Source organism: Homalodisca vitripennis, chromosome X (assembly GCF_021130785.1).
Source record: "Homalodisca vitripennis isolate AUS2020 chromosome X, UT_GWSS_2.1, whole genome shotgun sequence".
In the NCBI taxonomy this organism is placed as follows: Eukaryota; Metazoa; Arthropoda; class Insecta; order Hemiptera; family Cicadellidae; genus Homalodisca; species Homalodisca vitripennis.
Window position 1 is genome coordinate 114,589,734 of NC_060215.1, and position 16,486 is coordinate 114,606,219.

The following is a 16,486-nucleotide window of genomic DNA, read 5'->3' on the forward strand; positions in this document are numbered from 1 at the left end:
AAATAAAGGAATAACAATTTTACTGCGATAATAACTTTTTAGACCGATAAGTAAGCACTTGTGATCGGATGTCTTAAAACATTCAAGTAAAAAAGAACTTGGGTTTAAATCGAAAGGAACATAGTATTACAACATGAAAATATTTTTGGATTAAAACTCAAAAACGTGTTAACAAAAACATGTGCTTAAAGTATTTAAGGTTGTTAGTACCCCTGGCCAAATTCACGAGGCAACAGTTCAAGGTCGCACATTCTAGAGTGTAACTGTATTATTCTCTAACGACACTGAAAATAGACACCTAACAATCTCTTGCTGTTGTATTGTTTAATGTTGTAAATATCCTAATCGATAACTTCCAAATCAGTAACGTTTTGTTGGTTTAACGCTGCGTTTAAGGGATGCTCCAGTTGCCAGGTAAATCTGTGTATGCTTCCAAGGCTTTCTGTGTTTGCATCATTCACATCTCTGTATCGTTCATTTTTTATATTCTTTGCATCAAAAAATTCACTTTGACTATCGCTTGGCATTTTCGTTGTAAATTTTCGTGTCGCAATCAGTTACAGTCTTTATACTCTCTCACGAAGCTTAATTTTCTTTGCTTGAGATTGTTGGGTGTTAGATAGGAGTTGGTGTTTTATGTTTTTTTTCTTGACGGATATACCCACTTGATTTGATGTATACAATCGTCATTCAATCACTTCCTGATAACGTATTTCTATAGCACCAGTTGATGATGGTTTAGATGCTTGTCTCGTTGATTCCTGAAAAATACAAGATTTTCTGTTATCTTATAAACAATAACTTTTATGGCATTCATATTGGAATTTATTTTGATTCCAAGTTATTATTTAGTAAATCTGAAATCCGTTTTAAACCCCTATAACTTTGGCATATCGCAAAACTTTATTGTTTCATAGAGTAAGCACGGCTCTCCTGCATTGAGTATTTTTCATTCCCATTTGCATGTAATATGTTATGTACATTCTTTTTATGCCCAGTGATGTAAAAATTTTGTTTGATATGGTCAAAATGTTTATGTTGATAATCATAGTTTTATTTGGTTTCATATCAAGAAATCCACGTAAGTACAAGTGTTTTATTATTCATGTAATAATGTTAATATTTTTATTATCATTTAACTTCTGTTGTTTTTATACCTCCGGTTGCGCATACAATTAAAATTATTTAAACTGCTTTATGGAGCATGTAACGAATTTAGGGGGTATTAATTGAATTTTAAGTCAACGTTTCTTCTTATTATGATCTGCAAAATGAATAGTTGGCGTGGCTCAAAGGTTTCTGTAAACTTTCCCTCCGAGTAACTTCTCGTCAGTGTTACGTCTACTTCGAGTTAATTCCAATTATTTTTAGTCCGAGGGGAAGCATACATTTTCTTTTTCTCAGTTCTGGGAAATGTCGTTGGCATCTCTTTAAATAGAAGGGTGTCGATGTCAATGCACCGATCCTTAGTTGAAGACCTGAAATAGCCTCAGCAGCTAGTTTAAACCTCGTGCATCGTTATAGCTAGCCGCACAAGCAGAACAGCGCATCATGCTAACTAAGCCCGAGCTGTACAGGAAAAGAATGTTGTTATTAAAGTGCATGTTCCCTTTGTCACAAAATATTCACGAAAAGAAGATGCCATATTTAGGTTCAAGGTGATTCTCGTTTGTTGGGTGAAGCCGTTTAAGGAATAATTATACCTTTTTAAAAATAACTGCTGTTAACGTTCTGTAAGTTGATAACATTTTTACCCCTCATTTTAAAGCTGAAACTTTAATCGTAATTCATTTTTGTCGTAAAGTGTAGTGGAAACAGGTTTACCAGAGTTCGTGTCCCACGTGTGGTAACTGTCACGATCTGTCCTCGTAACTCAAACATTCACACTCTATATAGGGAGTCACTCAAATCGCCAGACGATTGTGTAATACAAAGTCCAGTAAGTGTTATACATACGAGCAGACTCAAGTGCCCGTCATTGACTCTGTAACTGTAAAGCTCTAAAAACGTGTGACACGTTTTCATTACATTGTTCCGTACTATAGTGTCTGAGTAACATTTATTATTTATATCCTTACGCTTTCTTTTTATAGGTAGAATGAACATGTTTGTATTATAATATCAATAAAGGATTTTTAAATCCTAAGTAATAATAGTAAATACAGTTCCTGACACAGCTCCAGTATCTATACGATATTTGGCATTGGTAGCTGTTTTGAAAAATATCATCTAGTGTATTTTATTTTTAAACTCAAGGAAAGTTCTTTACCTAACTGATGATACTTTATTTATCATTTAATTAAAATAACTATTTCCCTCGTGCAATTAGCATAAATTACGTGTCTAAGAAGCAACTGTTGTAGGTTCGATTTTACTTTAAATAATACGCTTCCGATCGGTGTACTGGGGATTAAGTGGAGGTTAGAACACCCAATCTGATGCCGAAATTACGCTATAAGACCTGAATCATTGAGGCGGTAAATTATAAATAGGAAATTACTTGCGGAAAAGATTTTAATGATTGTTAATTTCGAGAGACACTTATATGGAGCCAATTTAAAAATCGGGCGGATTTGAACCTGTTGGGTAAATTACGACCTCGGACCGGTCGTAGCAGTCAGCAGGGGATTGAGATCAGGAATCTGGAGTCGTAAAATCGGTGGGACTGAGCGATCTCACGCTTTGTAGGAGCGAGTATACTGTAGTGAGTAGCGAGTATTGGACGGTGCACTGAGCCAGGGAACGCTTCGTTTTATAACTGAACCCGTCTGCGGTGCGGGTGAAATTTGTTCGATAGATCGGAATCAGTAAACCACACTTGAAAGGTCAGGTTAGTCCTGTTTCCTGCCTCCCCGCAAAATAAAATTTATTGCATTCCCACAAGAATGGATATTCTGCAGTAGATTACACCGGTGTGAGTACTGAACTGGCCTAGTCTAAGGCTCTGAGAAATAGTCACTTCCTTGATTTCACTTGCTGTTTTACTGCTGCAACACAACTAAGTGTACGTGCAATTGGTCATAAAGCAGTGACCTGCTCACAAGCAATTAATGTTGAAATTTATACTAATTCTGAGATACTTCCAGGGGACATTCGACCAGTGACTGGAATGTTCGGTTTTTATAACGTAAATTATGTTGAACCAAATAAAATCGATTATCAATTTTACTCCTTAAACTGCATATTAGGCTCCTCCATTAATACTTGTTTTCAGTCTCTGAAGTACTAAAATAAAAAATGTTATTGGTTTATTTTTTTCTGCACATAAATTATTTGCCAAATTCGGTTAGAATAAATTAAATTATTTATTAAACAACTGTATAGTAACAATATAGTTATAAAATTGTATCACACACATGTACTTTCTTAACGAATATTGAACTAAAAAAAATTGTCTTAAGTCATAAATAAAAAAGTGTCACTACCTGAATGTATAACCCATGTAGCCTATAAACGGTAAAAACGTAACATTTTTATATTCACCCGATTTTATTTGGGTTTGATTATCAAATTTTCTATAATTTCTTGCTTTAAATATCTGCAATTTTACGTAGAGTAGGCTAAGACAAAATTTGTCCTACGTTTTCTGTATTCAGCACAGTTTTCTTAAAAAGCTATGAATTTATTATAAAAATATATCCTCAACCAAAAATATATTGCCTTAACTATCAGTTACATTTTATTAGCTGTTATGAATTATTTCGTAATTTACAAGTTTAAATAGTACATCAATTTTAATATCCAGTATAAAGTGTAGTATTGATACTGTTGCTTTTATTTAACATTTATACTTCTTTTCATTACTTCAAAAAACACAAATCGTTATAAAGAATCGTCTGTACCTTCGTAAACAATTCCATCTAACCCAAATGATTATTTAATGAAATTAAGACTTCATTATACTTCAATAATCATAGATTGTTATCCAATAGCTTACGAAAATTTGAATCTTACACGTCCCGGCGACTACATTCATGGCCGGTGGGGACGCTTGTGTAGTCGTAGAATGCCACGTAACGCCCACGCGTTTAGGCGTTTTAATGTCTCTACTAAATCTCCCGGATGGAGCTCTTAAACCGGGATTATTTTACAGCCGTGTTAACCGCTCATCGATTAGAAGTTAGAGTGTCTTCTATTTGTCTTACTCCTTAAAGGGACATCTCACATAGAATATGACTCCATTCAGATTGTAGGAGCATTAGAAATCTCTTAATGAGAATTCCATACATTAATTCCATTCGGTTGAAATACATTATTCGAGTAAAACTGTATATAAACACGATCGTTCTCTTATATTAGTAATGATGGGTACATTAATTAAGTATTCATTTTAGGGCAGCGTCGTTAACATATAACAGTGCTTATAATTTTAAATTCATTAACATCTATTTAGGGATGTGGCTTTCCTGTACGCTGGCATACAGAACCGACAAGCTCGACTGTGTCACAAGCTGAAATTTATTCCCTATTTAAAATGAACAATTTAGTTATATAAATTGTTTCTACTAGTAGATTGAGTTATCTCTGTACCTGAGTCAATTTACGGTCACAACTATGTAATCGATTGGTCTCTGTGTTTTCCATATTTGTGATTAATTTATATATCAATGGTAGCCTTTATCAGTTGCTCGAAAAATTATTGGTGGAAATAAGACATTGTTTTATTCTTCTCTCTCGTTGCTAAATGAAAGTTTCATAATTGATTTGAATTGCTTCCATAAATAAGGAGCTGTGCTCTTGGCCATCTTGATGTTAACCCCATATGAAAAATGTTATATTTTATTCATATTTATGATTATATCTTGAAGTGATAACCCCTTCCATTATTCTAAAACTAAGGGCGTCAAAGGGGTTGAAGTAACGAGTAAAAGTGTGAAGTAAAAGTTACAAATAGAAACATTGTTCTTGTAGGGTAAATCCAAGTTGTTTATCACGTTTATAAATCAAATTAATTTATTATTATCCATGTATTAACCTATTTTATTGTTTATTACATGTATCATAAATGTTCTATAAAATAAATCTTACTTTTAAAATATAGTTCGATAGTTATCACTTTTCTTTTATTTTAAAGCTGTATAAAGTTTTATTCAAACGTTATAACACGGTAAATTTTAGTTTTAAAGTTAAAAAAATAAATTAAAACCGTAATAGATAACGTACGTCTACGTTGTCAGAAACTGTAGTACACACATAATGTGCAATGGTTTCATATACAGATGACAATATTCAAGAATAATGAACTGTTCAAATAGTCCTAGACTGTACTAAAGAGCAGGTTTTTGTGTCTGTATCTATGGATTTTCAATTTTAACATTTATTCAAAATGTTAATTAGGGTTCGTTTATTATGCAAGGGAACAAACCGAATTTTATATTTTTATAGTTATATATTTAGAAAAATAATTTATTTTTAATACCACCTAATAATATATTTAGTTCCGTAATCACCAACCTACAATATTTTATATTAGCTTTTGTGAATATGTTGGCAAATTTGAACTTGTGTCATCGATATACCTACTATAAATCATTCAATGTTTCCCACTTTCGTTCAGATATCCAGGAATATTGGTATCCTTGATCACTGGGGGTTGAAAACAAGACCAGCTATGGCGCGGGTTTAAGCCAAAAGGAAATCAGATTCTTATTTGTCGTAATGAGTGTAACACATTTACTTTCTAACCAAGCATATTGATAGCTGTCATACTTCATGTGCTGGATATGAGTCCCATTTCGATTTTTTATGACCGGCCGTTGGAGCCAAAATGTAATTTGCACTCTATAAGGATTCAGCCGAATTTTCGCTGTAATAAATAGAGGGAATGATTTCCTTAGAAAGACAGCAATCATCAGCCATTACAGTTTTGTTTTTGGTCGAAATTTCAGGTTTTAGAAAGGGTTAAAAATATGAAACCATAGATTTTTTCACAGAATATATATTTTTTAGCTTAATACACTAAAAACTTATCGTTAGACACACAAATAACTAGATGAAGAGACATGAAGGGTCATTTTAAGGATCTGTAGATAGATAATTATCTACTCTGATTTAACATTTATTTGTTTACTTTCAATTTTATTAAGCTGAAAAAATATTATCTGATATATAATGTATCTTATTATCTTTTAACCCTTTTGATACCTTCCGATTTTGACCTTCGCTAAAGCTAGCGCAACTGACAGTCGATTCTTTTTTTAGAGAAGTTTCTCTATTGATTTAAAGGAACTCTTGGAAGTGAGCTTATACAGTGCGAATTGTCTCTTGGTCTATAAGGGAAACTATTCACTTACATAAAATACAGTGGGGATAGAGAAAACTTAAAAGTTACTCTTCAATTATGGACTTACACGTTCCAGAAAACAAAACAGAACATATTTCGCCAAATACTGAAAAATTCATTTAAATTTTAACTTCGGTTGCAAACTATGACGCGTGTACTTGTTTGAAATTTTGATGAAATAAATAGCTAAATACTAACATATTCATACGGTTACCACGAAGCAAAAAAAAAAAAATATTAATAACACATTTTCAAAGATAAAGGTAAAACAATTTTATTCGCAAATTATAAAACATAATCTTCTTTTTTAATATATTTTGTATTATTGACTCATGGACCGAAGCGAAGTAGAGAAACCAAGTGTGATAGACTTGTGTGTAACTCTGAGGTGAACGAAAAGTAAGAAAAGTAGCGTTAAAATTATTTCCTTATCTTACTCACGCTACTTCTATTTGACAGATATATTGAACATTGGACGAAATTCGGGACCAACTTATGATGATCACAGCTGACCAAACCGTCAACAGTTTGACCCCTGCTCCCCTTGATAAACTAAACCATTCCGACCTTGCCGGCAGTCAGAAATGGCCCAAGCATCGCCGGAGTTAAGTTAGAGCACATAGCGCTGTGAGACGGCCCGTTTATTCTTCTGATGACAGTGGTACACGAGCTAAATCGCTCTATTTTGCAGCTCCAATGTCGAGTGGGGGGGCGAGGGACAACCCTTCCCTCAGGGGCTCAGGGACGACTTCCCCCAAGTCCGTACGCATACCTCCCTCGACCCCTCCCCCCCACACCGGAAAATAAAAAGCAGACATCGCTGTAACTGTTCTGCACGTTGGAGCCACGGAGACTCGGTTCTAGTTTATCCCCTGGCTTTCTGAGCTCGCAGTGTCTTTCTGAAAACACGCCATTGTCGTTTGTTCTAGTCACAAATGCTTCTATTTATTATTTTATTTTCGAAAACAACTCCTATATTGTCATAACGCTGTTTGTGACATGTTTTCGTGGAAGTGAACACTCATTGAACTTCGCCTGGGTTTTGTTTAGCTGGATCTATTTATTTTTATACGGATGAACTGTATTTAGAGTTAATGTTGATTGTAGAAAACAATTTCTAAACTTATACTTAAAAAAGGCACATAAAATAAAATTCCTTGCACATATGATTTCCAAAGTTTTAATGTTAGCCTTTAGTTTCTTTTGCGGAATTCACCTTTGAAACATAAAACCCACTATTAATTATATAAGTTACGTTAGAAAATCGCTAATATTAAATTGGATTGCAGGTTAAGTTATTCAGGTATTATGGGATTTATTTTAAACTTTAAACATAAATTCCACAAAGCAAAATGTAAATTCCACATGACTTTATTTGCAGTTTATATAATTAATTATCACAACTATGAACTCGTATCATTTATCAATTACACACACACACACACACACACACACACACACACACACACACACACACACACACACACACACACACACACACACACACACACACACACACACACACACACACACACACACACACACACACACACACACACACACACACACACACACACACACACACACACACACACACACACACACACACACACACACACACACACACACACACACACAAACACACACACACACACACACACACACACACACACACACACACACACACACACACACACACACACACACACACACACACACACACACACACACACACACACACTCACACACACACTCACACTCACACACACACACTCACACACACACACACACACACACACACACACACACACACACACACACACACACACACACACACACACACACACACACACACACACACACACACACACATATATGAAACCGAAAATAATCTTAAAATAAGCATTGCATATGTCTTCTGTTTATGCAAACCTATATTGACTAAGGAGCTCAGTAAAACCTAAATTAATTAAGGACAGTCTCATTTAAAGTAAAGAACTATGATTCAAGAAACCGAATCTTTTTAATGAGAATAAGCACATCGAATACGTTTTATGGACAAAAATTTTCATGTTGTATATATAGATTATACCTTTAGTCTTACACCAGTTAGATGTTGCAATGAATATAATCAGTTGCCTTTCGTCTGTATGTAATAATAATCGAACACTGAATTTTCTTGTTCATTTGTCAGTTTTTACATGATCCTAAAAACTCCTGTAATCTTCTGTTTTCTTATCTTATGTTGACTTTAAAATGTCCAAAAGAGGCAATATTGAATACTGTCTAATACTTGATTCAGTGAGTGCACCAGCGAATATTTTATACAATAAATATATTTTTCCATAGCAATTACAAAGATGTAACTTAAACATTTTAACAGTTTTAATGTTTTAAATAACAATCACAGATATAAGGGGCGCAGTAATGTTATGTTCATTGTAACCCATAAAAATATTTTTCTAAGTGTCTATCCACATTTGTATGCTCCGCACATGATCTCTAGTCACAACTATCACGAATTCAACACATCACTGACGCCATTTCACGATGCAACCCTTTGACAAACCCCATACGGGTCCACAGAAAATATTGATTTATAAACTCCCCACCCATCAGTCCAATGAAACTCAATTTAAAAACAATTGAAAACCGGAAGTGAGAAAGTATTCCTAATTAAAGTTGGGGAGGAACATTAGGCTCTCGACTAATGAGAAAAAGAGGCCAATCGGGCGTCGAATGGTGTGGAATTCTCTACAGCCCTCGAAATAAATGACATCCGGCAGTGCTTCATTCATCTTAATCGCGCTAGCGCCCATCTTTAAGGCTGAGGGAGGGAGGGGTTGTTAGTTATAAATTTGACTGTGGAGTCGCTTTCAACTGCCATTAATTTCACCCTAGGGCCGCCACCCCCGTCGCCCCCCCAACCACACTGCTGCTGACTAAATTGTGATTTAATGGCGACACGAGATGGGACAACGGCTTTGTCATTGTAATAATAAATTATTGCTGCAATCACTGTTATTCTTTGTTGGGACAGTATTTGTAAGCCATGGATTAGGATTGTGAGTGGCTGGACGAAGGTGGCTGAAAATATTAAAATCTCCAACTAGTGCAACAGATTCGATTTCGTATTTTGTGATTCAATACAATTTTCACTTACTTAAGGAGGAAGCAGTTAAAACGTGCAATTACAAATTGTACTTCTGAAATAGTAAATTTTTATCAATAGGCAGGCAATTACCACGGAACCTCAAATCCATTACGACCTAGTTTTTGACATTCCTAACAATGGCAAAATAGTAATTTACTTAGATTACCCTAATATTTCTCTCTGATTAAAAGTGATGATCAACCAAAACACTTTGTTAATGGATTGCACAGAGTCGCGAGACCGTATAACCTTGAATGATTAGGAAATAGCGAACAATCCATTCTCTTTGTACACTCTATTAATTCTTATCGAAACGTTTACGTAATTTCCTGAAGCAATTATAATTCTTAATCATTATAATCTATAAAACATTATGAATCGAATATAGTATTTCTTTTGACACAATACTAACTTACTTTACAGTATGTTTTCTTTATATTTAATGAAATTATTGAAGTAATAACATTATAACAATAAATACTTATTCGGAAATGTCGATGATATTTTAAATATGATTCTAATGCCTGATAATTTAATTGATGCTGTTGGGTGGCATTGTCAACTAAATAAAATTTCTACTGCAAAGAAATATTTTAATGTAAGTAATTATACTAAAATTTCCAAATCCTTCCGAAATACGTGACACAAACATCGTGCTCGAAGTCAGTAAGAGAAATATGGAACGAACTTTACTTGAACCACTTACTTCATTGATGGCTGTGGAAAAGACACTACAGCAGCGAGGTGGACTTTCCTCCTAATTATTATGGTACAAAATTATTAAGTAGGTTTAGGTAAGAGCTTGACCAGTGTTGGTTTGTTCGAGTGAAACTGCCGTGTTCAATCTCTGAGTGTTTGTTATTGCACTCCTTTATAGCTGTTGTTACCTTGTATACCTTGAGTAAATACAGTTGTATTGTGAAACCAGCAGTCTGCGGATTATAGTGTCACAATGAAATTGTGCGCCATTTACTGAAAGTTTTAATTTTCTCACACGATGTTATTTTTCTGACGATTGAAATGTATACCGTTTAATGAGTTGGGAGCGTTCATCATGCTAGTAAGCTTAGTGTTATCTCCTCATTAACTATGCACTTTATATAACATTAATAAACGATTAATTAACCATCAATCCTTTTAAACTCACGTTTAAGGTTTAAGGTGTAATGTGTAAAATAAATATATAAATTTCTAATTTAATTATTTGAGAAATATTCTCACATGAGCTACTAAGACTGTGCGTGAGAACGAGTCACCCACAAAATACTCGGTTGGTATTTCAAACCGTAAAAGTTTTAGTTTAGTTTTGTAGTTTAGGGGAATCAGTAACCATAAGAAACTGTAGTTAATAGTATTATTTACAATAAATTTATTTAGTTCCTACTAATCTCTGAATAAGTAATGGCACTTAATTATTTCATAATTCATTAACAACATGACATTTTTCTGAAACTATAATTCATATGTGCAATGTAAGTTAAACAAATTCATTACAAAACCGATTAAATTTCCTCCTTTAAGTGCATATAACTCATGTAATGTTAAAAGCTTTTTTTATGTTTTTATGATGTTATCTGGCTGGGAAATTAATAATCATTATCCTAAGCGAATGATCAACCTTAATACACGTATCATATAATAATAATATTGAGACAGCACTACACTTTAATAATTTACCCACTATAATAAACAATATATATATATATATATATATATATATATATATATATATATATATATATATATATACACAGTTGCATAAATCCCCGTTAAACGGAGAATCCGACTTTAAATTTTCCCTCCTCGAGTTTAAAATAAATTATGTCATGAAATTGACATCCGTCATCAGTATTTACAGTCTTTATAATGACTTCGTTGTAAGCACAACAAAAGAAAGAAACCTGGCATAATGTTTTTAAATAACATTATCAACAAACTACTTTTAGTACGCTGTTGAAGTGGGTATTTCTCATCATAAGCCTAACCCTTTTACGATGGCTTTAAAATTTACAACACAGATGTTTTTGGAACAGTAATTGAATATAATTAAAAAATGCTTACAATTAAACACTACATTTGGTTTCATAATAATTTTTTATGTGAGATAGCCTATTAGGACACATTTTACTCTTTAGTGAAAGTAACTCTGTCTTCTAGAAGAAAATGTACCTGCTGTTATATTTATTTTCATAGCCACCTGATATTGCAGGTGGAGTAAGGTTTTAGGTTTTGAGTAAAACCATATTATATACACCAAGGTAATTCAGGAAGGATACATTTTGAGTTATGTAAATATTTACATACAAAAATATGACAAAATTCCCATTGCAGTTTCGCTTGTTATAAAAACCTGTGAAAAATATGTATATACTGTCAAAAACCATATTTTTAGTACCGAAATGCTCCTTCATATTTAATTTAATTTAATTTTTTAATTTAACATTAAACAATCTTTAGATCAACTCGGTGAGAATTCACACTGTGGAATAGATCTTACTTATGAGGAGGACAAAAAAACACTATGAGACTTCTAGGTTATATCTGAAGATAGTCAATTAGTTTTTCTATATTAATTTTAACACCTATGTATAGCATTTTAATTGCTGTAAATTCGAAATTAAAAACACAATATGGAGTGAGAAATTAGTTGTTCCAAAACGTTTTATCGAAGTCACCATCTGGAGCACACTGGAACAGCCATGGTCGCTCAGTACCGTATAATTACAGATTGCGAGTACACCTGAACATTCTCCGCGCAACTTTCTAAAATGAAAATGTCTACAATTATACCATTAGCCGTTCTTCAGACATGGCTCCAATGGTTCACTGGCTTTTTTCAAGAGTGTAAGGCATAATAATGTTAGGTTTTACGACCAGTCGTAAATGTGGTTTAAGTGCACCTGCGGGTCGTAAACCCCCTCCACGGCGCCCTCTCCCACATAGCTACGTCATTCTCATTTCTCAATACGATCGACTTTCCTTTATACGTTTTTAATTTAATTATTTCATCGCAAAATCGTTCACCTCCTCCTGCCGATCACTGTCGGACAGCTGCGCTTTCCGAGATTGTGTCATTGTTGTGCAGAGTATGTGTCGTTATACAGTTTATTGTTTTACTCTTCGTGTTTGTTGACACTCGCCTTGTGAAAGCTCGATCATTTCTGCTCGCTGTATTTTCTTTATAAATAGTTTTTTGAACACCTTACGGTATTTCTTGCTTCAAAAGGTATAATATTTTAAATAAATAATAGATTCTAAGCATGGTAATTAATTATAAAACTATCGACCCGTTATACTTTAAGACTAAGGAATGTAAATGAACAATAGTTCTACAAGAACAAAACTATCATTACATGTATAAAATATTCATTAATGAATCTCACTTTTCAATCATGATGTTGTATATTTATAGTTATTTTAAAATGATAAATAATACATTTTATTGATTTAAAATTAAATTAAATTTGAATTAAATTAGCTCGCTGAAAACATTACTTTATATTTTTATGAACAATTAATGCTTTATAGGTGGTAAGTTGTTCGTAAATTCAGTATTTTTTTACAACAATTCAGTCATTCTCCCGTAGTTTCATATTATTTGAAGTGGATTTAATTCAACAACAGTTTACATTCTCCTGAATTTCAGTTTGCATTTTTACAATAATTTAAAAAGATCTTTGATTATATTTTTAAAGCGTACATAAATAGGTTATAATAAATTATTTTGATTAGACTTTATAATTTTCAATAGAAATAATTTAAATTCATGTGATTTAAATTGCACGAATTACACGCTCCACATTATATCCTGCTGGTAAATCCATTTATTCATTAGTTCGTTTATTTACAAACAAAAGAGTAATTAGTAGTCTAAACCGAAAGGTAGTTATCTTGAAGGGAATAAAACTGCTACCGAATTACAACGCGGACCGGTCCGTATTGTTTGAATTCAAACACGGTCGGCAAGCGATTACAGCGTGTTCCGAAATCAAACCCGTAACTCGTACGATAAAGGCGATGTTAGGATTAGAAGCACGTTGGGTACACATTTAGATGGCGAGTTTGGCGCATCAAATTACCATTCTGAGCTGGCATTTTGCTAAAATAGCAGAACTTAGGTGTGGTGATGAGAGGACGTGTTCGGGGTAGCAGCGCGGGGTTCGTTAAATATTCCTCCCCCCGGCCTACGGGCAGTTCTACCCCACCTGCCAGTCCACCCCCGCGTCCCCGGAGATAGTGGCACTGGACATGATGCAAATCTGCTTTATCGTGCTCGATGTGGCCGTCCGTTTGCGAATTTCACCCCTTCCACCCTTCGTCCGGGTAAATGTCCGATTCAGCGCAGAACTGCCAATATTTTTCACAGACTTGGGTTTTATCTCGGTACAGAGACAGTTTTTGTTCGAAACCACGGTTTTTACAACACACCTCCCTCCATGGCTGTTTCATTGTCTTCAATAATAACAAAACAAAATTTTCGACAATGATGTATACCAATGGTGATAGTGGAGTATTGTTGTAACACGTAACAAAAAAATATCTGCGACCACTACTTTAGCATTGGAATATTAACTCAAGAACATTTGCTATGAGAGTTGTATTGCGGCTAAAGATATAAAACATAATTTTTTATCATACTATATGAATAAATCCCTCAAGTTGCAGCATTTCAGTTCTGAATAGATTTGTACTTGTATAGTATTTACGCTGTATTGAGGTCAATGAATCTCTCTAACACTGGATAATCCATAAAAATACTATTTCCACTAGTTCTGTTTTAAATTGATGTAATTAAAAGTTGAACAAATAATTGTACTAGCAGATGTATTTTGCAATCTTATCAAATCATTAGATATTTCCTTGTCCATTTTCACCGGAACATTATTTCATTGATAAAAGGAATTATGAATTCTATGAATAAGTAATGGTGACTGGAATATAAGGGAGCACGACAAGCCGAGTAAAAATTAATTGAGTCAAAATCGAGTAAATAATGTTTTGATTGTACTTAATTGTAGGGTTGTCAACAGTCAAAATTAATAATATCCTTAAAATATTCTTAAAATTAACCATTTTTAAAGTGTACATTATACAAAAACCTATATATTTTAAATGCCAAATAGTCTACTGATTGTACGTGTTTGGTCATTTTCCCAATATCGATGGAAGAGAATGTATCTCAAGAATGAAAAACATATCATCGTTATAAGACTGAATCCACCATATCTTGGGTGTTTGCTTCTTTATTGCGTAAGAAACAAAGAGAGAGAGAGAAGGCACAAGTAGACAAGACATGTTTACCACGACAGCTACACGTTCAAGTGCCCACAGACGCGCGGTCGGTCGCTGCACTGGCACGGGCGCGGGCACGAGAAGTGCACTGGTTAACTATCTATGCATCTCACATGAGTTGTAATTTACATAAACAAACAAGTCCAGTATATCAGACCACTTAGTGGAGGTCCACTTGATGACGGTCTTGTTTGCGAAACGAAACGTCACTACAGTCATCACCTTGCCTCGACGTGATCAAAGTGGTCACTTTTAGAATCTAATTGATACCGGGACTCGGCTCTAAATATATGGTCGCCAGGGCCGTCCTCACAGCTGTCACCCCTAGTACTGGTATCATGGGCAAGAGAGTTACTAAGCTTTGACAGTGATTGAGTTTAAAATTTAGGAGGTGATGTAGAATTATACAGCACTTTTTAATACTTTACTTCATATATCATATAAAGAAGGAAAGTTGGCATGAGCAGTATATATCACCAAATATAGACTATGATATATATACATTTTAGGCCACAAAATGACAACTCCTTTAATTCGCGTTACATGTAATACAAACATATAAGCAGCCATGGATTGTAGAAACTTATTCATTTTCACTGTTTTACTTTAGTAATACATGAAATTCAGTTTTGTAAAATTATTCCGCTTATATATAAGTAACAGAACACAATAAGCAGTGTATACAGTTCATCACGACGAAGTTCTGTTGTAATAGAGTACCCAAGGGATCAGTAGGTACTCGGTCACTAGTTTTCCGTTTTATTTTATTATCATAAACTGCCCTTGAAAGTTTCCATACCCTTTCACGTCTGTTTGGATACTGCAGTATTTAGGCCTATTCCTCGCATTCACGCGTTCAGAAAATACAACTCATAGCCATAAATATATATTAATCTTCTTACTTTTAAATAAAATGTGGGTGTTCAGTATAATATAAGATTCCTTGGGTTATGTAACGAACAACAGTCAGTTAATTAGTGGAGCCAGACTGTACAAGCCTGAAGGAACCCTGTCAATTGCGGTGACAACTGGCTTCTCGTGAGTAATGCAATGTAACGTCCGGAATGTAATTAATGAGGGAACGAGGGTTGGTGGCCATATTAAAAATATCTTCCCTCAGGAGAATGTAATTAATAAGGAATGCAGCCTTCCCTCTTGCCCTGGTATATTGCGGTTACAGGCCAACTTAGATTGAAAAACTTGCCGCATCCTACACTCAACCCCTCCCCCCCCAACACTCAACACTGACATGTTCTAAACTTGGAAACGACTTGGACATTTCTAGAATTACACACCTGTAGTTAAATTCTTAGCTTTAGCTTGATTATATATTGCTGATATGAAATTTGAATATTCCGTTAAGTAAAAAATTAAAACTAGAAAAAAGCATACAGTTAGCTACCAAATAATGTTGTTATTTATTTTCTGAAACGAAACATAATTCATAATAATTAGTAAACTGATAACAACACGTTTTGCGCTAGGTTATTTTAAGTAACATAAAAGTTATCTATATAGATACGAAAACCATTAATCTTATTTTACACACTAATGTATTATAATTACATATAAATTAAAACATATTTCAGACTGCAGTCCACACAACATTCCTCTGAACATTATTATATTAGCATGTTATTTAGTGGCATATTTATTTTTCATAATCTGAGAATGCATATACATTTCTTTGTTCAGCCAAAGCTGTATTACTATTCCTAATAACATTTTACGACATTATGCTTCACATGCAAATGAAA

At 34.0% G+C, this 16,486-nt stretch overlaps 1 protein-coding gene across 3 annotated transcripts in view; it reads left to right on the forward strand.

Moving 5' to 3' along the window:
- The window catches only part of LOC124369803 (homeobox protein abdominal-A homolog), an 83,413-nt gene that overhangs the window by 27,382 nt on the left and 39,545 nt on the right, over positions 1–16,486 (forward strand). The gene's annotated exons all lie outside the window — the stretch shown is intronic.